General features: G+C 40.1%; 1 protein-coding gene across 1 annotated transcript in view; it reads right to left on the bottom strand.

The window, feature by feature from the left end:
* ndrg2 (NDRG family member 2) overlaps positions 1 to 7,266 on the bottom strand; it is a 54,362-nt gene extending 47,096 nt beyond the window's left edge. The window contains exon 1 of the mRNA XM_082528047.1: positions 6,971 to 7,266. The gene's annotated coding sequence lies outside the window, so the exon portion shown is untranslated. The remainder of the gene's footprint in view (positions 1 to 6,970) is intronic.
* Positions 7,267 to 27,834: the final 20,568 nt, after the last annotated feature.

Here is a 27,834-nt window from a genome sequence, read left to right as displayed (position 1 = left end):
GCTCAGGAAGACTATTTGTTATAAAGCAAATTTAATTTATGCAATATTCAATGTTGTGTATTACAAAACTTCGAGTGTTCTATTTCTAGTTCTATTATCTACAACTTCGCATTTCTTCTTGTAGCTATTAATAATAAAAATTTGCACAACACTAGTGTTGAATTTCAAAATGTTGGGTAAAACGTTCTAACTGGTTACCATCACTCCAGCACCTGGTGATACCTCCTGAGTGGAGGCAAACTACTAAATTGCAGTGCTATTCCTTCAGGGCAGGCAGGTATCAAGCAGTGCTTGCCCTGTGAAATCTAAAAACAGAATTCCATTGTTGTTAACATGTACCGAAGGTTCTCCTTCCATCTCCTTTGCTTTTATCCAGTAAATTACTGCTATCAGTTGGGTATTGTCTCTAAAAGCAGGATTTTCGCTGCTTGATTAGGAGCCACTGGGATCTGTAGTTTCTGTCATTTTCAAGGGTGTGTCTGTATCCAATAAAAACATGCTCTGTGTGCTTTCACTGTAGTGTGAATAACTTTTTAAAAACTCCTTTGGCACGTTAGTAAGGAAGCTTTGATGGTAGACACGACTCCTGCCGTGTCTGGTTTAATAAAACAGAAAAGGTAAACAGGTGCAAGATGCACCAGCATTTTCCCATTAGCATGTAAAATAGATCAGTTGGTTAAGAATAGGGCTGCCACAAACGATTATTTTGATAGTCGACTAGTCACCGATTATTTATGCGATTAGTCGACTAATCAGATCATCATCCACTGGATGTAAAACTACAGCTTATTGCACCAGCAGCATCTGCTCTTATATAACTATCATTAGCTTACAGCTTTAAGCTTTTAAGGTGCTAACTAAAAATAAAGACAAGGTGATAGTTTATTCAATTTTAATGAAATTTGCAGATTGTTTCGGTAAAGTTTAATAAACTCCTTGCTATCTAAAATATAACAGGACAACGGAGTATATTCTCCAGCATCTCACATTTCTGATAATCAGCTGTCTGCTTGACGTTTATTCAGCTGTGTAAAAACTATAACTTTAATCTCAGACAAACTGATTTACTCAGGAGCAAATAAAATACTAAAAAAAAAAAAAAAGCCAAACAACAACATTTTTAATTTATCTAAGTGACTCATATATATTTAACCTGAGTAGCGAAAGACGGCGGTGGGTTTGAAAACAATTTGCCGGGAGTCCGGTGTTCTCACCGCGCTAGTGACCTAGCCCCCGGCTAGCTATCGAGCTAGTGGGTAACAGACGTCTCCGAAAACGTCGGAGCGCTTTTGAAAATATGTGGTGTCCTGATAAACTGAGCCGATATTTGAGGTTTACACAGCTACATTCTCGCCTGAAAATATGTTAAACGTTTATTTTGTGACCCAGAAAGAATAATAAGAGTAATATTAAAACTAACTAGCTGCCGCCATTGTTGGAAACTAAGCTGGGCCGCGCTATGAATTCTGGGACACAGCTGCTTCTTCTTCTTCTTCTTCGGGGTTTAACGGCAGCTGGCATCCTTGTACATGCAGTGCTGCCATCTTCTGTTTCAGTCCGTTATTACACTCTTAAATCCTACTACTTATTCCTGCGTCTTTTGGGATCTTACAAAGCTTCAAACGACGCGTCGACTATTAAATCAGTCGTCGACGATTTTGATAGTCGACGTAATCGTGACTAGTCGACAAATCGTGGCAGCCCTAGTTAAGAATATGAACTAAACTTTTTTTTTGCTAATACACCACCTTAATTTGTCTTTTCTTTTTTTTTACTGCTAGATTTTGGCAGTTAAACTGTCAAATATATCTCACATACTAGTTAGTTTGGCTTATATTGTTATACATTGTTCTTTTAAAATATTTCTTGTACTTGTCCTTTTGACTTTATACAGTATGATGCATTACTGTAGATTAAGCAGAATGCCAATCATTTGAGCTCAACATGTGCAGCAGTATTATTGATTCATTTAATAGTGATGGGAAACATTTTCTTAGCAGAGTAATTACTTTTATTTTTAATACTTTATATACAATTTGAGAATAATTCAAAGTTTTATGTGTAAGTATGTATTTTATAATGCTGTATTGATACTAATGATAAATGTAATAATATTTTACAATTCTTCGGCTAGGAAGTACTGCAGAGAGAGATGCCCACGAACAGTACAGCAAGAGGCACAAAGATGAAATCATGAAAAACAATCATAAAATAATGAAAGGCAGAACAAAATCATAAAATGGCATGCTGTCAACTGGCAGTTTGTATTGTTGACGTGTGTCAGATTTATTTTCCTTTTCTAAAAGGGGTGGTCACCGTTTGTGTTTGTCATTTTGTAAAAGTCACTGTGCAACAGGGCAGGGCAATATGGCCAAAAATATTTATCACAATATATGTTTGAAAATTTGCAATAACAATTTAACTGATGATATAATTGACACAAGACAAAACACTTTACAACTCCACAACTTTATTAGTGCAAAAAACACATCAATGTATTTTCACTTGAAGAAGCAGCTGTTTTTCTGTGCATTAAAGCTATATAAATATTTAACAGTGCAAATGCAAATTCCTTGCTGACAGTTTAACTAAAAAGGCATTTCTAGAGGAAATTGGCCGACATGTCCTCAGCATAACCATGTACAATATCCACAAAAGTTAAAAAGAGGTTATACACACACAATATAATATTATGTTGAAGCACAGTACGTATCACTCCGCGAGGCTCCTGCCTACGATAGCCGTAATGCTCCGACAATCCATCAAGCAGTCTGGGTTCATAGCTTCCCAAAGTCCTATTAAAACTAGTGCTGACAGCGTTAACTTCGTTAAAATGACGTTAACGCGGTCATGGCGGTAACGCGGCAAATCTCCGTTAGCGAGTTAACAGAGATGTGGGGCTGGACGGCACTAACGCATTGACGCCGTGCAGGTTATTCGGCCCGTTTAAATGTTCTACCAAAAATTGTGCTTTGTTGTGTATCTGATGGACGAAAACCAAACCAGTTCCACACCACTGAAGTTGCAGCATTCTTACAAACCAATTCTGGTTCATCAATTTCATTCAACGATCTGCTTCTGCCCTTCTCATTCTCCATGCTTTTTCCGCCATGTGCGTATGAAAACAAAGGCACTGCGCATGCGCGTTTTACTCATGTTCTATAGCGATATTTCATTTTCTTATTGTTGAACTACATTATACCGGTATTACCTTGAACGGTATGATATGGCCCAGCCCTACTGCACAACACTGCTAAAATTTCAAAATACACAAAATTCAGAAAAAACTCACCCTCAAAAACTCTATTTGTCCAACTGCTGATCCCTGTCTAATGCCTTCCATCTACAATAAACTTAAATAATAATAAACTAAAAACAGTAAACTAATAAAACATTGAGCATGTTTAAGCTGACTTCCCAGAAGGGCAAAAAGTCAAATTGTTATTGACAATCCATGTAAACCCCACAGAATAACTAATCTATAATGACGTCAAGTTGTTCAGTAGCCAACAGGTTTGCTGGTGCAGGAACAATAGTCACCATGTGTAGTTTTTACAGTGGCGAGCATCTTGCAAGCTACAGAAGAGCAACACTGAGCAAAATAAAGTGTGTGCAACACAGACTGTCACTGTTCACCACAGTTTAATGATGTCAACAAGTTTATCTCCTTGGATTACTTGTGTGTCCAGAACACAAATACTCTTGTACCATCAGATCAAAGGGCAGCCGTTCCAGCTGAAGGGTTTATTTTTGGCCCTGACAGATGTGTTTGACACAGCTTCAAAAAAAAAAAAAAAAACTAAATGTCCGCTGTGAAAAGTCAACAGCCCCGCTCATTCATAGTAACACCATCCTGCTGCTTAACTGAGCTGATCACGAGGCATTTAACATAGTCTGCGAGAAATGTTACCAAATATATATAGAATATATAATGAGAATAGATGTTACTGGTGTCTCACAGTCACAGTGTCTGCAGCTCATCAGCTGTGGAACCTATATCAATATAAAAAGATGTACAGCGGAACAATTTGTTCTCATGTCCTCTATAAATAACCAGTGTTTTATAATGTTCTGACGCTGAACAGATTAGAGCACCAGAAACACTTTGAAGTCAATAAGCAAGTCTTCCAACACAGCACTCTGCTCTCAGACACACCAGCACGGATCTATAAGTCTATTCAACGTCAGACACATAAAGAAACATAATGAAATCATTTGAAGTAAGTAAGCTGCAGAATCAAAACAGCACTTCATTAGTGATGTTTTAGTGTTGATTTATCACCGGGTAGGTCAATGTTTAATGCTCCAGTCAGCTCACCACTCTCTCTCTCCCTATCTCTCTCTCTCTAAATATATATATATATATATATATATATATATATATATATATATATATATATATATATATGTGTGTGTGTGTGTGTGTGTGTGTGTGTGTGTGTATATATATATATATATATATATGTGTGTGTGTGTGTGTGTGTGTGTGTGTGTATATATATATATATATATATATATATATATGTGTGTGTGTGTGTGTGTGTGTGTATATATGTATATTCACATGCAGCTTGGACCCGCGCCTGTTTCATGAGCTTACAGTGTATGATTTGCAATTTAAATTTTAAGCCTAAACATGAATGACAAGTGCACAGCTGCTATCTTTAGTGCAGTAAAAATGCAGGAAATGCTTGTTTTATTCTTAGCACACTGAACTTCTAGAATATTATCAAAATACAAACACTGACTTGTTTTTTTAGCATGTTACAGATGTTTAGATATCACAATTGTTCTGTATTTTAAACTCTCCTCCTTCAAATACAACTATTTCATGCTCAAAGCCCTGAAAGGACGCGTCAGAATTTTGTTTTCTGCTGCTCTCACAAATGTGTCAGTTCTGACTGTAGGTGAATGGTCAATATGGGAAATGCAAACAGTATGAAATTCCATCAAAGTACAGTTTGGAGCTGCTGAGGCAGAGTGTTATCTGGGCACGCACACTGTTCAGCTTTCATCTGCTACACTTCTGATATATCATTTTGTGTCTGCCCTCCTCCACACCAGCACAACAGTTGTGCTGGTGTGGAGTGCTGTTGTTGTGGATGAGGCCACTCAGAGTGCTGACATGTGGCGTCATAACGCTTTTCATTAATAATGATAAAACTCTTCCACAAAATAATAAAAGACCCACAAAAAATAACAGATGAAATGCATTAAAGGGCTCGTTTTTAAAAAGACAAACACACATATACCACCCAACCCCCAAGAGGCATATACACACACACATATATATACACAAACACAAAGCATCAGCAGATAAGACCAAAACTCTGACATTTGGGTGAACTAACCGTTTAAAATACTCTAAAACAGAAAAAAGGAGGAAGTAACTTTTTTGCAACGCTGATTATCGTTATTGCCATCATTACCATCATTTCTCTTTTAGTTTTATTTGAATACACCGACACAAATTTGGACTTGGCTCCTGGTAACACCACACCCACCAGCAAAAGAGAAACAATACACTCCTGCCGTGTTTCTGGGCTATGTGCATCTCCGCGCACCCCGTACGTGCAGAGTCGGGGTGCGCTTGCGTAACGCAGCATGTCCACGTCTCAGAGCCTGAACAGTTCTGGAACGAACGTTCACTTTTTCTTCCCCCAGAAGATGAGGCTGTCTGTGCGCGCGCGCGTTATCAGCAGGGGGCTCCACTTCACTCAAAGAGCAGCGAGGCCGCGAGTCTCCAAATGCGGTATGACTCACAGAATCTGCGCGCGAGCCTGTTTGGGCGCGTGCGTGCGTTCGTGTAGCTCGCGGCAGAGTAAAGACAGAAAAGAACTGTCTCTGGAGCAGTGTGTAGACAGAACAGTGTGTGTGTGTGTGTGTCCTTGGTTTGGGCACGACACACTAAAGCAAAACATTTCCACTCGCGCTCGAAGATATTCCGTAAAAGGAATGCGAAACGCACATTTTCACTCAATTTCTCAATTTTACTCCTTTTTTCCTGATGTTTTACTCGCGCAATAACACGGCCCGTGAACACACACACTCACAAAAGACACACCTCCATTTGACATTGACACATATTACACACCCTCTCCAAAGAACCACAACACCCTCCTCGCGCCCCTCTTATCAGCAGATTACTACTCCACCAAAGCCCAAGTCCCCCTGTTCACACAGACAAGCCCAAAGCTTTCCATCTAAGAAAAAAAAGTATGAGCCCCGAAATTCCCACTGCTGCTGCCCAGTAAGGACACCTAACTGGAAAACACCACAAAGAAAGAGCGTTGATGCTTCTCTCTACTGAAAGGCGTAGACAAAAATAATAAGGTGGGGGGCGGGGTGGGGGTTTGTATATGAACATGTCAATAGTGGCCTTAATTCTGTGTACGGGAGATTTGAGCCGTGCCACTGAGCAGTCATGTCTGGTTCAGTCATGACCGACAGAGGAGGCTGGGAGAGGGAGGGGGCAACAAAGACCCGCTGGCTATGCCACATGTGCGTGTCAATAACGCGCACTGCACTCCCTCTGTCACGGGCTCACTCTCACCAAACTACAACTTAAGGCATACTGTTGGCGTTTATTAGCACTCGTCTTATTAAGTGAGCACATACCTGGCCCAGAGGCGTAACGTTTGTTGAGTTTTTGTTCGGTTGCCGTATTGTTGTTGAACGGTGCGGACTACATCCTTGCATCTCTGTGCATTTTTGGCACCGAGTCCACCAACACAAAACAATACCCTCTGAATCCCACCACCCTTTTTCTCTTCTTCTTTTTCTTCGTTTTTTTTTTTTTGATTGTTTTTGTTGTTGTTGTTGCACTGCTGTTTAATGAACACTGACTAACCACAAAGGCTACTCCCAGACTTTCTCCAGGACGACACAAAGAGATTTTTTTTAAATAATTAATTGCGGCAATAACTCATTTATTAATATAGAAGAAAATAATGCATATAAATAAACTCACCGTTTATTCAGCAAGTGGGGAATACAAAAAAAATCTTCGAGAAAAATTGTGGGACTTGTAGAAAATATATTTGTGTCTGTACGACAAGTCTCGTTCTCCGTTATTTTCTCCTCGCTCTCTTCCCAGCCTGTCCCTCCAAGCTTCCCGCTAATCTCCTGTTACTTCACTTTTCCTCCACCTCCTTTATTTTTCCGCTGCGCCTTCCTTCTCTGTGTGTCCACCGGCGTTGGGTTTTTTTTCTCCTTTTCTCCAGCAGGAGGAACATTCAGCACACGGGGAGAGAAAAAATACTCAGCGGTCACTCAAAAGGCAAGATGGAGCCATTGAGGTTTTAGGGGTGTTTTTAAAGTCATATGCCGGTAAGTCAACAGCGGGTCTCGGTGAAGTGGGTTGTTTTCATTCAGACAAAGGGTAATGTATAGAAAGATGGTGACAGCTACGGTGTGGATGTGATAAAACCTGACGAGACGCCGAGAGAAAAAACAGCGGGCTTCTATTTTCTGGCTCACCCCTCTGCTTTGACGCCACAGTGGTACGGCCCACCCTCACCGGGCTTGTGGAATGGAGCCGAGCATTCCCGCCTGGGCTCGAGCCAGCAGGTAAATAAACACACCTGCCCACGCAGAGAAAAGAAAGATAAACTTAACGAAGACCAATAATGAGCCCCACTCCCCAACCAAAGACGGTCTGGTGGCATTTAGGGATGGGGTCAGGGAAGGAGGTTCTGGTCACTCTGTGTATTTGTGCCCCGGAGTATGCCACCCTCAAAGACTGGGCCATTTAAAAACATCCACGAAGCAGGGCTTTGACTTTTCACGAGTTTCCTTTGGTCAAAACAAAACTAACCACCAAAAACAGCTCAGTAATAACAAATTACTTACAGTAATTTTAAAAATGCAGATTTTACATGTAAGTGCCAGTGCATGGATGAGAAATTACCAAAGTGTAAGATCTTTAAATCACCCACTTTGCACAAATTATTGACAGTAATTTTTGTGAATTCTGTACTGATTCATAATAATAACAATAATAAAATTTATTAATAATTTAAAAAATTCAAGTAGAAAAATTAGATACCTTGCTCCATTTATTTGCCAACAACATCCCAGTAGTGATAGTAAGAGAGTGAAGCGTAGAGTAAAAACAACTCTGTGACAGGCCCCTGGGCACATTTTCTTTTTCTTTTTTTATTCTGCATATCTAAATAATCCAGTAATATCAAGCATAATTCCGTCTTTTTATCAGCTCCATGAACAACAACCACAGTGAGAGGTTGGCGAATGTACAAATTTATATAGGTGTATGAATTCATGTGAACATCTTCAGACATATTACCACAAACCCAAAACAGATTTAATTGTCATGCTGAAGTAACGAAGAAAGCTGTAATGTCTAAAAGCACAGAACAAATGAGACAAGCTTATTAACCACAGATCCTCACAAACAAACCACTTATTTCTACAAATCCTCATTCAACAATCATCTCCAGTGGACCAGGTACATATATCACGCGCACACTGTTCGGTATGAATGCATATTTTCAACAAACACAAACTACGGGCATATCAGAACTTCATCTTGCACTCAGCAAAGTCATTGACAGCACTGCTCAAATCCAAACTCCTGGCAATATACTCACAATACTCTCTTCTCTTCATCCATTTTTAAGCACTTGAGACTTTTAAACACATGCCACTGTGCCCATGAACTAATCTATAAAACACTTTGTGAAAAACTAATTGATGCTTGCTCGATTTTCCAGGTAAAAAAATAAATCCTAGAAAGCTGATTCTGTTCCTGTGGATGTTGCGTTGTCAGTGTGAGAAACATCTCCATCAGTTAGCCGAGACTGGACAAGTGATGAAACATTTCTCCCACTGGAAACGCGACGTCCAGATGAACAGAATCAGTTTCAATTGCGTTTTGGTCATCATCCACAAATGAGAGAGAGCATGGTCAGGAAGTACAACTTGCTTCTGCACCATCAAAGATTTTCAGAAAAGGTGCCGATTATGATCTGTGGAGTGTAAAATGACAGAGTAAATATTTGCATAGCTGGAATTCAGTTCTTGAGGAAATTGTATAACGTATGCTTTATAAATAAAAAGTTAGGCTCTGGTTTCACAAGGTAGAATTATGACGTAAACATATTAGTGGAACTCATACCGTCGGCCCACTTTACCATAAAACATTTTAATATTTGTTTAATGTGGAAGAGCCCTCCTGACATTGAGGTAGTCCGGGCCTCTCCTCCTACCTTCTATCCTGTTGGATCTCATGTCTTTGATAATCGACATCTAGCCTATATACGTCCAACAAATTGCAACTGAGGTGTGGATAGGTTGAAAAGGTTAGCATAGGTTATCAAAGCAGTTAGCAGTCCCACTTTGGCAAAAGCTTAAATAAATTTTGCATGACTGCACTGAACGTTAACTTTGTACTTAGACCCTGTTTGTTAACTTAAAGGCAGATTAACTGATTTGGTTATGTAGCTATGTGATGCAGTCTTTATATCCTTTCGGCAAACTAAAGTTGTATAGCGGTGTCTTGTTGATATGTAAATGTTTCTGTATATATACACATCTTTTAATGGCATTTAGCTACAATTTAGTCCAGTTGCATAGTTCTATGTTCTGCGCTAGAACTCATAGTGGGCTCTTTCACTCACGGAAGGAAAAATAAATATGACACATGCAGTTCCAGCTAAAACTGTACTGTAAGCTACACCCAACTACTGAGAACCAGAGCGTCGCTCATCGGCTCTGTGGTTGTGTAAGTCAGGTTAGAGTTTCCCCAAGTGGGACACATATAAAGACTTATATTGCCACTCAATTACATTATTTCCTCATGTGTTTCCTCACAGCGACAGTCAAAGTGAATGACTGCCAGATATTTGTTCCACCAGAACACACTGACGCCCATTTAAATAAGTTACAGTGTCGCTGTGAATTCAGTCCAAGTCGGCAAATACAATACGAATGCCCTCATACTTCACTGTGTAAAGAAAATCTGACTCATTCTATCATATGTTCAAACTCTCCGTTACAGAAGACAGATAGGCTCACTCTAGTGAGCTGACACAGATGGAAAGAACTCAAGACACGCACTGTCGCAACTGCTACAATTGCCTCACTTATATATCCGTGGCCACTGCTTATCTTGACCCACCAGCTGTGCAGACAGGCTGGATTAAAGGGCTTTCAGGTGACATAACACACCCTGTGGTGGACTCACTAGAGGCCCAATGACGTCTGATAATATTTGTTGCTGCAAACATAACACGAATCAATGTCCTCAGTTTTGGATAAAATGATTTTCTCTGCATACAAACAGTAAACTAAGAGTCTATGCAGCGTAAATCGTTATTGTCTGCGTGTGTGTCTTTTTTGTGCCCCTTCCAAACTTTCAGAGTAGAGGGCTGCCCCTTGCTCTGCCTGATTCTGCTGCTGTACTCTTTATGTTAAATAGAGTTCTTTCTTTCTCTTGTTGCCAAGTGCTTGCAGGTCTTTGCTGCTGAAAGTGATTATTGAGGCCTTGAGGCAACTATTGAGGAGGCCGACTATTGTTACAATCTGGTACAAAAGATGACAACAACTAAAAGTGAACTTAAATTAATGAATTTAAATTAATGGATGTTCATGTTAGACTTTTAACAAAAAAAAAGTGTTTCTTTAACAACTCTATTCTACATTTCTAGAATTTTTTTCCAATTAAAAAAGTTTCTCAGTAGAAGAATAATAAACGCTGCAGTGGCTCAAACTCATGAGCTCATGCGTTGGAGTTCACAGCTTATCACAAGGTGTTAATTAACCTTGTATAGATATAACAGAATTCCTGAACTTATTATGCTGACAGAAAAGATTTATTTGTAAGAGTCCGACAAGTTCAGATCGTCATGCAACAAATGATAAAAGAACAAATTTTTTGATTTATTCTAAACTTACTACAGTATTTATGGTACTCTTATCATGTCACTATGCTTACATACAGCACATTCCACTGAAAACTAATAGTAATAGTTCCAGGTCTATAGATTAGAGAAGCAGATTAGTTTGAGTGGGAGGCAGATGGATGATTTATACCTGCATGCAGATTCAGATTACATCATACATGTGCATAGCTATGTAAAACTTGGCTGGCTGGCTGGCTGGATGGATATTGAATTTGTTTGCCTATCTCAGCCAACTACTCGGCTGGTGTTGGAGTTAATTGGACAGCCAGTATTAAACTGGTGCATGTTTTCTGTCTTCCAACTAAATGTATAGGAGTCAGCAGTCATTTCCAGATGTGTTTTTCAAAGCTGTCCCAGGTCAGCTTATTTGCACCACGGGCTGAAACAGCATGTGAGACGTTCTCTCCATCTTGTCCCGACCTCTGTGTGACCTGAAATGAACTCGAACTTTAAATCAGGCCAAATCTACTGTGTCTGCAATCACTAAAGCACAGCAGGAGCCAGTGATTGAGCAGCGTCGCTCCACCAAACAATAGTGAGTCACTGAGGTCATGGCAGGTTGATTGGCCCATGAAAAATTTTCTCCTTCTTGGCATCTATTACATTTACCGGTCCTGAGGATAAAATACGTGTGTGTGTATGTGTGTGGTCTGTGGGGATTTCTGGCACCCTTGGAGCCAGTCAACACTGTAACAAACAGATACCTTCTGGTGTAAACATGTCATTGCGGGGAACTTTGTTTTTGTACTACTGCCAGTAAAAAGGCTAGTGAGAGGACTGAATTATTCCAGTGTACAGCAACTCTCTACATTAAAAAAAGTTTGACGCACAGCGTGTTACACGACACAGAGAGAACAATCAGCCTGGAACTAGTTTTGTTTGTTTTCTGATAAAACACTGACTGCTGAGCTACAAGGACACGCCAGCAGCTACATGTTGAGCACAATCTGACACTGCATGCAGTATTGCATTCAAAAACATTTAAAATTAAGGATCATTTAATTTAACAATTAATTCTGAATTGTGAGTGGATTTCAGGCAATTTGAAAAATAGGTTATTTCTCATTTGGACTGTTGATGAAGCAGAAGGCACAGGCTTCCATTAAAATCATGTTCACCCACAGCTCCAATTAAATATTTGCCTGTGTGGTCTTATTCACTCTAGTGCTTTTAAAATAATGAGATTTGAGCTTTATCATGATTGAACTGCAGCCACAGTAGGTCTGGGTAGCCGGTCATGGGGAGGAAAGTATTTGTCACATGTTTGAGCATCAACACAAATCTAGCTTTGGTTGGGTCCGAGATTTTTTACACTTCAAATTCAAATTCAAATTTTTTATTTGTCACGTACACAGTCATACACAGTACGATATGCAGTGAAATGCTTGGACAACTGCTCGTGACCTAAAGAAAACAAAAAAAAGGAAAAGGCTATGAATAAGATAGGAAATAAATATGAAAAATTAAAAAGGGTAAATTTAACTAGGAAGGAATAAAATATAAATTAAGGTTAAAAATGAAATAACTGTACAACACAAATTAGAATGAAGGGTAAATTTAACTGGGAAAGAATAAGATAAAATATATAAATTAAAGTTTGAAAATAAAATAACTGTACAAGAAAATACACAATATAGAACTATATAAGAATGTATGAAGAAATATAAATAAATATATACACAATAACAGCAGCTGTACAAGACTTCAAGCTGTACACTTCTAGCAACTCGTTTGCCACTCAGTCGGTTCAGTCGTGTTCCCAAATTCTGTTTTTAGAAGTATTCTGGTTCATGTCACACCAGCCAGACTACACTTGGAGTTTACAGCCAGGTGTAAACGTAATCTGTCCAGTGTGACCAAACACTGAAGAGGAAAAAAAAAAGTCCTGGAATTCAAGAAAGGTCAGTGACTATTGGTGTTAACTGAAGCACAAGGCCAAGTACTATTAGCTTACCAGTGGAAAAAAACACAGCCCGTGTAGCTGCGTCAGTGCAGTTGGGCCTGTTTTTTAAAAGTCATGGGGCGAACTACTTTCCAAATTAAAGCCAGATGAAATTTAAGATACTGAGAATGCATTTTAATTCCTGATGTACATACAAAGGCATGTGAACTGCATAACAGCCTGGTGTAGTGTATAGTAAATAGAGTGCCACAGCAACTTTAATTCAATCAGGACCATTATAGTCAAAAGAAGATTGATGTTTCCATCTGCAGTAATTTATATTTGGCAGTTCTGGGTACAGCAAACCATCAAGGGCACATACAAAGAATACAAAAGGTCTAGAAATCAGACGTCACTGTCCTTGCATGCACTCCTGCACAGAATAATAAAGACTTCAGGGAAGACAGATGTGATGAAGTCAGAAATACCATGAAATGAGGTGTAGGGTTGCAAAGCAGCTTGCAGAGACATGTCTGCTAAAGCTGTCTGCTAAAGCAGAAGGAGAACCCTGTTTAGGTTTTGCAGATGTGACCAATAACTATATGACATCAACATGCCTACTGTTTGGATGCGTGACAATAATGGTGACAATATAAGATCAGGTGAATAAGATCCTAGAGACACAGACCTAGAGACCAGTCTGCAACCATATTTTAAGCACTGGTGATGAGCGGAGAATAAAGTATTCTCTGACCATGGTTGCTGGAGGTTGTTGGGAAATTCGTTACAATAGCCCCAGCCTCACAGGTTTAGAGACCCCTGGCAACCACCTGTTGCTAAGGAAAACATTTATAACTCCAACTGGTTGGCAAAAACCTACATGCAATTGTTAGGATAAGTGTTTGAATTAAAATTATGGACTATTTTTGTCTTCAAAGCTAAAACTGTGCCTTTTGAAAAATGCTGGCTGCTGCACTGTCAAGACTTTTTGAAGTTTTACTACAGTTGGGCTAGTAGTTAGCGGAGCCAGCAACCTCCAGGAAGCTGATGTGGCCTCTCACCTAATCAATTCCAACATCCATTGTCCTTTTAGCTGGAGTTTAGCCTCCTCCAAAAACAGAATTATGGAATTTTATCGGATTCTTTTTTTCCCCTCTAACATCTAATCTATTGACTGTGGCATCCCTGCTTTCAGAGCCTTTTTTTCACAGTGACTATTAAAGATATGTGGGTATATGCATGTGTGGGTATACTGCCTTCTTTGAACTACAGCTGTTGCAATGATGATAATTATGATTGCAATGTTTCTCTTCTCCTCCTGAGATGGATGTTAAATTATAGATGGATGTGCTGTAGGTGCTTCCAAGTGATCATCGAAGAGAAAATATACCAGGCACTGAAGCATTTTCAAATATGGCGCTGTACTACTTGATGTGTATTTGAATAAGAATACTCTTCGTTAATGTAGTGGCTCATGTTGAAATTACTGCTGTATTCACATCAAGGTATGTGTCATTATTCCTGAAATGTAACATTTCTTCACATAATCGCTGCCAGTTTAAAATGAATGAGCTCATGTTCTGCGCCACGATCAGCCTGACGCTCGCCTTCATTACCATCATCACTTTTTCTGCATACTCTCGTCCACTGCTCCGTGTCCTTCCAGGTTAACAATTACAAACTCAAAGAAGATTAACTGACAGATTGGTCTCATTGCATTTACTTTTTAAAAATGTATCAGCAATATTGAGGCCTTTGATCCCTTTGAATTGACTTACAAAAAAACAGCTGATCAAACATCTGCATCGTTCCTTGTTAGTCCCACATTTTAACTGGCTATGGGCCTTTTGGCTCTCCTGTGGGGGATGCTAACCCAGAATTGGAGATTTAAACTTTCATCTCCTCCATTTCAGCTACTCTACAGCAGCTTCGTTTTCCTTTTGTTCTTCCTCTACCCTTGTTTTGTGGGGAAAAAATGATTCTTTGTGAATAAAGTTACTTTGATCAGTTGTCTCTTCCACTCTGAGATTTCAAGTACAACTACAAAATGTGCTGCAGCTTCAGTTGGTGGTCCTCATCGGCTCCTTTTAATCACTGCAATTGACCTTGTGACCCTGTCTTCTCCCTCTGCACACTCACACACATTCTCCCATATAGCCTCATAAATACATCCTCCCCTATTTTACCCTCCAAGGTCAGCCTCCTGCTGACTGTAGTCTCCCTGGTTAATGCTGATGGAAAGAGAAGAAAATAACAATGGACAAAAAATTTTCATTATTAATGACCCTGGAACAGCCAGGCTTTTTTTTATTATGCCTTGCATATGCCTTGAACAATGCAACGTTTTTCACAGAAAAAAACACTTTTGCATTAGACAGAGAGCAGTTTTTTAAAAATTCTTTTTAGTTTTCATGTTTTTGCACTTAGTCTTAACACTTGTTCCTGTTATTTGTTGCCCAGTTATAGACTGTACATGTAAGATGGACACAGCTAATGCAACATTTCCCATTAGGATCTGAAGCTGTGTTATGACCAGAAGTTGCTCTATTTTCTATTATGCTGGAAATGGGGCTGCATTATGCTAGCAGCTGAGACCACAATTGGTAAAGGAAAGTCCTCACTTACGTATATATATATTACAAGTGAGAAGTAGGGTCATTTTCTCATAGATTTCCATTCATACTGACTTGTTTCACAACCAGTGGAGTCGCCCACTGCTGGCCATTAGAAAGAATGCAGGTTTAACACACCTTCACAGTAGGTTCACTCTCCGACCCCAAAGACGCATCCATCTATTGTGTACATAATCAAAAAAGTCATACTGTCATGGTCCATGGCTCTGTATCTGAGGAGTGTGTGGGATGCCCTGGTGGCCACACCCCCGGGCTGGGCCATCACCATCACACCTGCATCCCATTCCAGGCAATTGCCAGGAGGACTGTTTAACCCGGCGCTGACGAACGCTCCGCACCAGTCCGTTAATCACCCCTCAGTGGTAACTAGGCTTCCCGCAAAGCTTTGTATATATATAAGTGTTACATCAACTGTGTTAATTCTGCCTCCGTGTGCCCAGATTACTATCCAGTGTTTCTGTGTCTGCCACCTGCCTGTCCTCCTGCCTGCTCTGATCTTTTTTTTTTTTTTTTTTTTGCCTGTCCCGTTTGGCTCTTTTGCCATCAGAATTATTGTCTAAAGGTGAAGAAAGATGCCCAACGGATTTACTCCCAGCCTTGCCATAATGGTCTATTTTATTTTCTGTAACAAAAAATAATTTCCCCCAGGGATCAATAAAGTATTCTGATTCTGATTCTGATTTATTCACCTTTTATTGTTTATTTTATTTTATTTTCACTTGCTAAATACGGGACAGACTCGACTGGGGAAAAGAAAGGGGAGAAAGAAAGAGGGAAGAGGGACGGGGATAAAGGGCAAAAAACAACAAAATAAGCAGACAAAAGATACATATATCAATCACCTGGATCACCTGTTGAGAAAGAAAAAAGAGAAAACAAGCAGAAGACCTTGGAGGGCCTGAGATGTCCCCAGAGAGGTGGCGTCTGATACCCAACCTGACATATAGACACAGACATACAGGCACACACAGATACAAACATCCATTCCCACCCTCATGCTTTTAAAACCCAGGAGGACATGGAGCTACCTGCCAGAGAGCAGCAGGTAAGCGCATAGCCCCTCCTGATAGCCCTCAATGTCTACATTTATTTAAAATTGAGAGCTGGGGAACAACGCCAGGGGTGAGGTTGTACACCCTGATGGCCTGCTCGGATCTCTAACTGCACCATCTGTCCTCATCCCTGCCTCCTCGGATTCGCTTCCCACGGACACGCTTCCCCCCTTCCGAGCCCCACGGTCCGGCTCAGATTGTAAGCCAAATTACTATAGCCCTGTTTAGTTGTGTCCCTCAATTTTCCTGCTCACTAGTAATTTTCTCCCCTTTCTGTTGCAGCCTCCCACGATGCTGATTACGGCTTCCCCGTGTAATTTGTCTTCCCAGTTCTTTCAGTTCCGTGATTTTGCTTCCTTGGTTGTTCCGGGTCACCTTTTGTTAAAGCAATAAAATCTGTACTTGCTCGCATTAAGTGTATTGCTGCTTTTGGATCCCGCAAGTGCGGTTCTTGACAGATACAAAAGATGCATTAATGAATAAAATGTTAAACAATTTTATTAAACTACAATTTTAAATCCCATCTCTTCCCATCAACACCCACAATAGAGTCTTTTCTCCAAAATAACATTTGATTTTCTTGCATACGTATCCAGAATGATTTATATTGCCCTCTTTTACAAACACACATTCCTGTGTGCCTCGCCCATTGTCACATCATACTCTTGTCATGTTGGTAAGATTACGTTCTTAGCCACTGTGAAAGTGATTGCAAAAACGTACAGTACACTGTTTTTGCATTACACTGTGCTCGCCTTGTAAATAAAATGCAAATAGTTGCAGACACCAGACCTGACAATGCAGATACTCAGTTTCTTCCTCAAGGTCAATTGGAACATACTACTCCTCTGATGGAAACCTTGTCCTGTTCCCTGACTGAGTCATGTGACCTGTCTGTAATAAGACAGGGACACTGAGTACACTGGTCAGGGCTATACACTTCTCCCTATGTGATATAACCCTACAAAGTTAAGGACACCATCTGGTCTGCATGAATGCTTGAAACTCAGGTGGAGGATTTTCTTCTCCAAATAGTGCAGGATAAAGGATATAAAACAGTGCAAAGGGAGAAAATTTGAATCTATCAGGGCAAAAACAAACTGGAATGTTTTATAAGGATTGTAAACAAAAAAAATAGATCCCTGCCGTTAAGGCGAATGTCCACAGATGCAGAAACTGCATCCTTATATAACTGTGTGAATTACTCATGTGACCTTAATAATATAACTGAGTTTTTCTGTTTGTGAAATGCTCACCTTGTTTTCACTTACAGAAATATGCGCCCACGCAGTGCTGTGTGTCTGCACATTTCATATCATATGTCCAGTCCAGTGGTTCGGGCCATGTTGTAGCACACATTTGATCTCGCTTAGGTTAGCAAGGTGCTTTCGTGCTAAAATTAAAAAAAGAAAAAGAAAAGTGAGTATGCTTAACCACACAGCAAAGAATGTCAATTGTCAGATAATTGCATTAAAAAGCTTAAAAATGGGACAACACCCAAACACTGTTGAGATGCCCAGTTGCGACTCAAATTGCGGATGTTAAAGCACAGAAAACAGTTAGCATTTCAACATAATTGTTTCTACTTTAGCAGGGTTTTCGATCTTTAATCAAGGCACTTTAAAGTTGGCTTCTTTTTTTAGGTTATTATAGAAGCTTGTTTCTGTGACTGGGTAAAAACATGTCAAGCAGAGCTAAGTTGAAATGTTGAGTTATTACCTCAAGATTTCAAAATACTAACTCAAACTTTTCAGTAAATCATGATTACGGATGGGCTTTTCAGTGGCGCTAACAAACTTCCATAGTTTGTTAAATTTCTTCTTTTTTGTTCTTTTTTTAAATCAACACCAGAATCAGAAAATAACAGTAATGATAAAGTATGAAGTACTAACGAAGACATTTAAGTAGAGCAGGGCAATATGACCAAAAATATTTATCACGATATACATTTGAAAATTTGCAATAACGATATAACTGATGATATGACACTAGACAAAATACTTTACAACTCTACAACTTTATTTGTGCAAAAAACAAAAACAAACGTCAATGTATTTTCACTTAAACAAGCAGCTGTTTTTTTATGTGCATTAAAGTTATATAAAAATGTATCAGTGCAAATGCAAATTCCTTGCTGACAGTTGAACCAAAAGGCATTTCCAGAGGAAATTGGCCGACATATCCTCAGCATAACCATGTATAATATCCACAAAACTTACAAAGAGGTTATACACACACAATATAATATTATGTTGAAGCACAGTACGTATCACTCCGCGAGGCTCCTGACTACAATAGCCGTAATGCTCCGACAATCCATCAAGCAGTCTGGGTTCGTAGCTTAGTAAAGCCGTACTAAAACATTTGACAGATTTTCAACCGCCGTGTACCACATTAAATCATTTCGAGGTCAAGGATTGATTTTAAGTGTGACGTATTTTCCAAAAAAAACACGGTAATAACGACGGCCCGCTAGCATGCGCTACCAAAAATAGTGCTTTGTTGTGTATCTGACGGACAAAAGCTAAACCAGTTCCACACCAGCGAAGTTGCAGCATTTTTACAAACCAGTTCTGGTTCATCCGATTCATTCAACGATCCACTTTCACCATTCTCATTCTCCGTCATGCAAAGGCACTGCGATTGTGCGTTTTACCCATATTCTATTGCGATATTTCATTTTCTTATCATTGCCCAACATTATACCGGTATTACCGTGAACGGTATGATATGGCCCAGCCCTACATTTAAGTACCGTCGACATCTGAATCTTTCTGCTTACTCTATTCTCCATTATTCCCGATTGATTTACAGTTCAGCCAAGTGTAGCTTCCTCACTAGAATGACAAAAGAAAAATCTTTCTGACGGGAAGCCTTGTGAACAACATTTTAATTTTAAAGAACAAGAAACACAAGCAATCAATCAAGCAACTTTTTTGTGATTCATTTTCTTGAGCGCAGGAGGTGAAAATGAGAACATTTATAAACAAATCAGCTCAGCCGTGCATTTTTAGTGATAATTAGGATCATGTTAGTGTCACTGTCTCATTATGTTGTTTGAGAATACCGCACACTGCTTTCCTGCCTGTCTGACCTCCGCTAATGGAGCTTACACCAGAATCCTTCCCAAGTTATTATCTGTTTTTATTTATTTTATTTATTTTTTTGTAATCTTTTTCGTTCTGTCAAATGTTGTATGGATTTCTTGGGGAATATAAAGCTATTGTCAAATTAGGCCTTTACACTGGCAAGTTTTTATCTTCTGTCACAAATAATGTGCCTCAGCCTCGGGGTTGGTATGAATCTAACACACACACACACACACACACACACACACACACACACACACACACACACACACTTATACAACAGAATGTGAGAATCTGCTATCAAGTCTTGATGAAGGGGAAGTGGATTTGTTTGATGCTAAAAGTCAAAAGAACATCAGAAGCGGCTCCACTGTTACATGCAGCACAGATGCCTCCTTCAGTCTCGTCTGACTGAGTGAAAAGGCTTTTCATTTTTGGAAAGGGGGCAAATGCAAAAAGAAAGAAAAAAGACTAAGAAAAGATGAGACAAATAGAAGCTGCTGCATCTTGAGAATTACAGTAGTGTACTGTTACAGTCAGCAGTGGTGTTTATAGCTGCAGGAATGTATGCGTGTGTGTTACTGGGTGTGTGCATATGTGTGATTTGAGACAGCTGCAGAAAAGAAGGGGCGAAGAGGAGGGGGGTGCATTTTATTATCCTGGTGGCAGCGGTGGTGGAAAAAGGGGGTGTGTCCCCGCACGCCATTGGCCCAGTGGGTTGATTCCAGCGTGAGTGACATCACAACTCCGTGCCTGACCTACTTAAAGTGGCCATGACGTCACAGCTGTCTCTTTCAGTCTGTCTCTTTTTTTATCCATTGTCCCCTATACCCCGTCTGTTATACAACCCCTTTCTCTCCGCCTCTTACCATCTTGGCTCCTTCATTCACATCTTTCTGGTCCTTATTTATTACTTTTTTCCCAGCCTTTCTGTAATTATGCAGAGGCAAACACACGGGAGAAGAGTTCATCAGCAAAATGAGACACAGAGGAGAGATGAGAGTAGTCCTGTGTTGCCAATAACCCAATATCTGGAGATTAAAGCTATACTGATGAATTTTAATGTGTTGGAAAGCAGCGTTGGCCCCGATGACGTGACAAAACGAGGCGGCAAGATTCCACCATATGGACGGAAAGGCACTGTGGGACCTCAAAACCCTGTTTTGGAGTGATGGTTTTATATAACCGTGGGAGGGGGGGGGGGGATGCTGTGCTTGCGCAACGATTTTAGTGAGGTTGAATATTCTAATCCAGCACAGTAAAAGCAATAGATTTACAAAATATTTATATTTATTTATATATAGTTATATTCCAGGGACCAGAATGCACTGCATGTTTGCCCTAAACGTTGCATCTGCACATCTGCATTTCTCCAATGGGCCACATTTAGCATGTCAGATGTGTCTTAGCAGTTGGTTGACATCTGGATGACATGGTTGCCGGTTCCTTAAGCGAGGCTGGAAGTGGCAAAAGCAGCCCAGGTTAGGTCAAAAGGTTTTCACTACTGTACAGTTAATTACTGTCACAGTATGAGAGACTATTAATCTCACCCTATAAGTGACCAGGTTTGAATGACAGGATGGGCTCATTTATGACCCCATTATATTTTACACAATAGGATCATAACGTTTTCACAGGACTCCCACGGGGATGGATGTCCTAGCAAAGTCAGACCATGCAATTCTCAGAAACTGCAAAAAACGTGAGAGAGACTCATCGTGATTGTTAAGGACATAGAAAACTTAAAGTTCATGACAGCATAATTAGAAAAAGACTAAACAATTATATCTTACTTGGAAGTGTTGCCAGGAGAAAGACTCTTCTCTTATTCATTTTGTAAAAATGTATCTAAATACAAACACCTTATACCAGCTGTCAAACACAGTGGTGCAAGGGTGATAATTTGGACTTGCTTTGGAGTCAAAGGACCTGGGCACCTTGCAGGCACTGAATTGACCATGAACTCCTCTTTATACCAAAGTATTCTAGAATCAAACACACACACACTCACACACACACACATATGTGTGTGTATATAATGACAGACAGTAAACATAATTTACTCCAAGAACTCTGTGTGTTATTCATACAATTTTTGCTGGAACAAACAGACATAAGAAGCTACTAAGTAGCTGCAGGTACTTGCATTCAAAAGTTGTCTTCGATATACTATTGGTTTTAAGGTTAGAGGTTGTTTACTGTGTATATGAATATCTAAGTTAAATAACAATGAATCTGCTTAAAAGCTTCTTAAAAGTAAAAAGGATACTTTTTCAGTCAACTTTAGCCTAATTTAAACCAGGAATCCTTCATCATGTTAAAAGCAGTGAAACAAATTAGTTACAGCTTCTGCGTGTAGGCCTGTAAAGAGAATACAGTATAGAGACAAAGATATTGAAGTCCTTACACATTACACCTACATGAGCTGCTTGGCCACTGAAACCGATCCCATGGGTGCAGTTTTTTTGTTTTGTTTTCTTTGCTGATGTAAATGTCAAAGGAGGTTGGAGCTTTGAAGTTTTTAGTCAGCAGAGTGTTGTAGACGTTTACGTGTTTTGCACTTCAGCACTCTGCTATCCCAAAACCAGAAGAGGACAGGTATGTTGTCTATGTTCAAATGTAATAATAGGAAGCTGTAAAATAATGTTTGATGTTTTACTGCAGGAAGTTTCTTGCCCAGTCAAGAAATATCCCATAGCTCCAGACATCAGTGGTGTCGGTTATCTCATTTAACTCCGCAAGAAAGCAAAGAAGCATGTTTCGCAACAAGCTGAATTATTCCCTTCACTGAGGTTGAAAATGGAGAATGTGTGTTACAGTGTTTCAATACTGCGATGCTGCTAGTTTTACCTCAGCAAAGTAGGATGGTGTATTTTCCACTCGGTGCTCTCTGCCGCTAGCAGAAGCATCAGTGTGGTGTACATGTATAAATGTATTACAGTGGGAAACAGATTTATCGGCAGATTTTTGTGTTCCTGAACACAAGCAGATTATCTGCGAGGAGCAGGAAAGCTGGCGGCTGATTATGCCTGCAGGGTCGTATCTAATCTGAGGCTACAGTCAGATCAGTCAACAGTGAGAGGGTGAGAGGGAAGGAAGGATAGAGGGAAAAGAGAGGGAGAGTCTTTAATGATTTACAGATTGGACAGAAGGATGGAAGGAAAGCGATGAAGTGTGGTGGAAATAAAAAGGGTAAGGATTAGGGAGAGATGTAGGGCAAGAGCATAAAGACAGGGGGATAGTAGTAATTAGAGAAGCTTGCACACATCAGGAAAACACAAAGAGGGACACTCTGGGAAAGAAAAGAAATGGGAGGAGGAAAACAATCCAAGTTTTCCTGCTAAAATGGAGTCCAATAAGCTCAAAGCAACAGTTCCTCCTCTTCCTCTTCTCTCCCTCCGATTTGTCTCCAATGGGAACCTCCCTTTTCTCTCTCATTTATATTCACAGGAGCTAGGGGGCTAGTCACAGGGGGCAATCACCACACAATACTACTTTTCCAAACACACACAAACTCACATGAATACGCACAAATACACAGTTGGAATCTTCTTTGTAAAGCTAAATTTAGGGCAACCAAGTGCAGCCACAACAGACTGAAGGAAAAAAACAAAAACAAACTCAAAGTAGTATTCTTCTTTTTTTGGTTCAAAATATTAGAAAATAACAACAGATTAATTATTTAAGTTTGCAAAATGTCAGTAATAGTAAGAATCAATATCTTTGTTTCAGTTATTTTTTAATAAATCTCTCTGTCTTCGGGAGATGTCATTTCAAGGTCGTGCGGCTTCATAATGTCGCTTTGGAGAAAAAAACCTCTCAGTCATAAATAGTGCAGGCTCAGGTGGTGCCACTTCTCTGGTGTGATTAAATCATAGCAGACTCCAGAACCACGAGGCTAGAGCCGACTCACATTTAGTCTTGAACACATTTCACTGCCAGCAATCAGTTTCAATCAGCCTGAATGTGGCACTCACCTGCCTGCTCAAAGCTCTGTTTCCTAATATAAACTATCCCAGAAGGTAGTAGTGAGAAACTGTCATTTTCTCAAGGAAAAATGGACAGAATGTGTTGCCTCTGCCAACAAATGACACAAAAGTAGTAGTGACAGGCCTAAAACAACAACAACAACAACAACAAAACTGTCCATCTCTTAAGAAATCCAGCAAAGATCTGAGACAGAACCCAAGAAATGTATGTGGACCAATAGTTGATCCATCTACTGTTCACCGAGGCCTCGTCAGAAATGGTCTCGGTTGGCGGTGAAGAAGCCAGAATAAAGGGAAAAACACAAGACCTGAACTGAAAATCACAAGACCTGAACTGAAAATCAGCGGCAGCCAATGGTAAAACTTGGTATCTTGTCAAAACTGATTGTATTCTGAACACAGAAAAGTACCATCAGATTTGATCCACCATAAAATATCATTGGTAAAGTATCTGATTGGCAGCAGTTTCATTTTTCAGCATGACAATGATCCCAAAATCATACCTGGATAGAAAAACACACAGTGAAACACCATCAGTCGTGGATTGGCCTCCCCAGAGCCCAGACCTCAACACTGTTGAGGCAGTGCGGGATCATCTAAAGGGAGCCAACATCCAAAGAGAAGCTTTGCATGTCTTTCAAGAAGCCTGGAGTACTATTCCTTAAGACTACTTAAAGAAATTACAAGAAACCTTGTCAAAGAGAAACCTTGTGCTAAAGAATAAAGGTGGACATACCAATAGCGACTTTCAAGCTCATTAGAATGATAAAAACAGTTTTTGCCTTAACCTTATGAGAACCAAGGAAAAATCTATCTTTCCACTGAACTTTTTTGGAGTTAAAAGAGGCCACCCAAACATGGGATAACAATGGAAAGCCCATAATGTTCTCTATTTAGTACATAATGACTTATAAGAATAGCTCAAATAAGTCAAAGGTATAGACGAAAAACAAATGTCCATCACAGAGGACACAAATGAATAGGCTGGTTCTCAGGAGGCTATACACTGCATTTCCAAATATTTGTATGCATGTTTCAATAAGCCAATGCACCTATTTCCTAATTATCCTACCAAGATATAAAGAGATTAAACATTTGCGCAGCACAATACATTTACTTTCAATCCATCTTACTAAGGCAGGAATTACTATTTCTCCATCCGGAGCAAAAGCAGAAACAAGGAAGGTAGCTCAATGTAATTTATTGCATCCATCTATCAGGGTTTTTTTTTAATGAATTAATTAACCAAACAGGATTGCTGGCTGTGGGTTTCCCCAGCCAATGTTTGCGGAAAGGCAGGCTGCACCCTGGACAGGTCACCAATCCATCATAGGCTAACACAGAGAAACAGCCAGTCACACTCACATCCATACCAATTCCAATTAACCCCACATAGATGTGGGCCAAAGCAAGTCAGACTGAGTCAGCGGGAAATCTGAACATCCAAAATGTGGACTGGTTAAATTGTTGTTTCTCTCCTTAATCCCACTGAAGGCCAGAGCTTGTCTGCTACACTATGGGTGGGACTGTTTCTTTAGACAGGTCTTTAGGCTGTTGCCAAAGACCTGGGACATTACGATAAATTTATGAGAACTTTTTATCCTGGTTGTTCACAATGATGATGAGCTTTTCGCAACCTATTACTATCTATAAATTTTAAGGCACATGTGGCAGCGTATCTGGCCTTATATAGCTACATCTTCTATGCCAGATGTGCTCAGTCACTATGCTCACAAGACTGAGCCTTGGAGGTGGAGAAATCTGCCCTTTAGAAGCAGCGTATTTAAAATAGGGACACCTTGACTTGAATTTAAACAAAACGAGAAGAAAAAAAAGATTAATTTACTTTAAGTATCTCTGAAGGACGGGGTGCGGGGGTGGGGGGTACATTTGGTGTTTTTTCAGGGGAAGCAGGTCAAATATGGACACATTTTCTTAGTTTGAAAAAGCCCAAACTGAAAGCAGAATGAGAATATTTTCAGCCTTGATGACCATTAGTGCATCAGTTATTACTGCATCTAATGGATGGGGAAATACGTGTAAATCAGACAATTAAAACAGTTTCCACTGTGCTACCGGTGCCTGTTTTACACACACAGACACACACACACACGTAAAGCTAGCTGTTTTGCTTGAAACCAAAGTGAAATACACCCACAGGCAGTGAACTTTCCTCTCCTGATGTTTAACTTGTATTTCATTCTGTTTTCCTGACACATTATCTATTCCCCGCTATCTATCTCTCTCTCACACACACACACACACATTCAAAAAAAAAAACAAGCTCACACATTATGAACAGCCTGGTGTGATTTTCTGAGACTCACACCGACTCAGATACTTTTATGCTCACACACGTACAGTCACACACATTCACACAAAGAGCTCCCAGTGACACAGAAATCTCCTTGGAGACTTACAGCTCCATCCCTGTACCTCCTTTCCTCCCCCTCCCCTCCCCACCTCTCCTTGCCTCACGACCTCTGTGCAGTCCTGCAATGCCGCTCGTGTTCATCTCTCTCCTCTGTCTTCTCTTTCCCCAACCTTCTCATCCTTCCCATCTCTCCCCACGACCTCTCGGTGGCTCAAATTATTTCTTTGGTTTTATCTCCCTTCCCTCGCTCACCGTCAGTCTTTTCCTTCTTCATGCCTGTGTCACTTTTATTTCCTTTTGAATTGTTGCAGATTCTCTTTTCCCATTGGAAAATATCTCTGTTAGGTTTTTACACCCAACCCAAACTGCCGCAGAGTTTCAGGATGACTTCCAGAGCCCCTTTAATCTGTAAATCTCACCCAAAAAACTCCAATGCTACTAGCTCAGCCAATGGTTACATACGATATTTGCATATGTGCATGACCGTGCATGACTGCATAACACAAAACACAAGCATAAGCGATGCTAAAAGAAAGATGGATCGCTTGGCCACAGTTTAGTTGTGAAAGCTGGTTCAGGTTGTTCTAGGTGGGCTCAGCTGACACACCTGAAAGCACTACAGCCTTTCATGAACACTGTTTACACCTTTCCTGTTGTACGTGACACAGTGACCACTACAACAATGATTTATGGCTGTTTTTCTGGTGACTTGTCTGCAGTATTGTTCTCAGTACAGTCACAGGATAGAGTGACTTAATGGTTTAAAGCAGAGGTACATTTTTAATGAACTATCAGGCACTAAATGCTTCAGTAGAGTCAAATTGAGAACAAGGCTGCTACTCATTTAGCTGTTGCTTTGGTGTTGAGACTTCTTTCTGGATGGGCCGGAATCAAACCTGCGACCTAGTGCACATGGTTTACTAAGGTCAAGAAGCAGTACATATTGGAAAAAGAAAAAAATTGAATCTGCGATTGAGCTGCAATATTTTGCTGACTTTTCATGGCTAATTGACGCATTTGCTCAAACAGATTGCATGCAACTAACTTGATCCAATTCACTGCAAACCCATAGCAGGCTGAATTTATATTACTGCTGTTTTATCATCATCAGAGTTGCTTTGAAGACGGCAGTTGAAGTTAACGGTTGCAGATCTGTCTTTGAATCTCAAGTTCATCACCCACAGACGCCGTAATTATGGCTGTGTGATGGTGTCCAGTTTTTCCTGCAACTGTACCATTAACCATGTGCGCATTCAAATACAGTGGAACCCCGACTTACGAAATTAATTTGTTCCCAAGGGTCTTTCATAAGTCAAAAATTTTCGTAAGTTGAAGCACCCATCGCGCCTTTTGAGTGAACGATAGGCTATAGGCTAATTGCTAACTGCAACAACAATATGTCGTTCAAGTGGAACAGCGAAGTACAAATGCCAAGAGGTTGTCACATGATTTGGAAGGCATTGTGGGCATTGTGGGCTCAGCCAATCAGAGCCAGCGGATTTCGTTACGCGGGCATTTTGCCGTAACACGGGCAGAAATATTGCTGTTAAGTGCCTTCGTAACTTGAATTTTTCGTTAAATGGGGTATTCGTAAGTCGGGGTTCCACTGTATTTGAACCGCATAAAAATGAGCTGATGTAAGAAAATCAGTCATAAACGGCACTGCAGAAAGATTTTAGGAACTCAAAGTGAAGTAAGTGTGTTTTCACAAAGTGCCACCCAAATGTGTGAAGGACAACGATCTAAACACGTGAAGTCTTTGCGGAGTATGTTCGTAAATGACAAAACCAGAAAGTGAGAACAACTGCGGCTGCTTGTGAAGAAGCTCTTCTGTGCTGCAGGCCCACCAAGTCTGCTGGGCTGGGAAATGTTCCCCAGATAATAGAGCTCACA

The sequence above is a fragment of the Aulonocara stuartgranti genome, assembly GCF_965226115.1.
Source record: "Aulonocara stuartgranti genome assembly, chromosome: 3".
NCBI classification, from domain to species: Eukaryota; Metazoa; Chordata; class Actinopteri; order Cichliformes; family Cichlidae; genus Aulonocara; species Aulonocara stuartgranti.
Note: the sequence above shows the minus strand (reverse complement) of the source record. Positions and strands in the feature narration are given on the sequence as shown.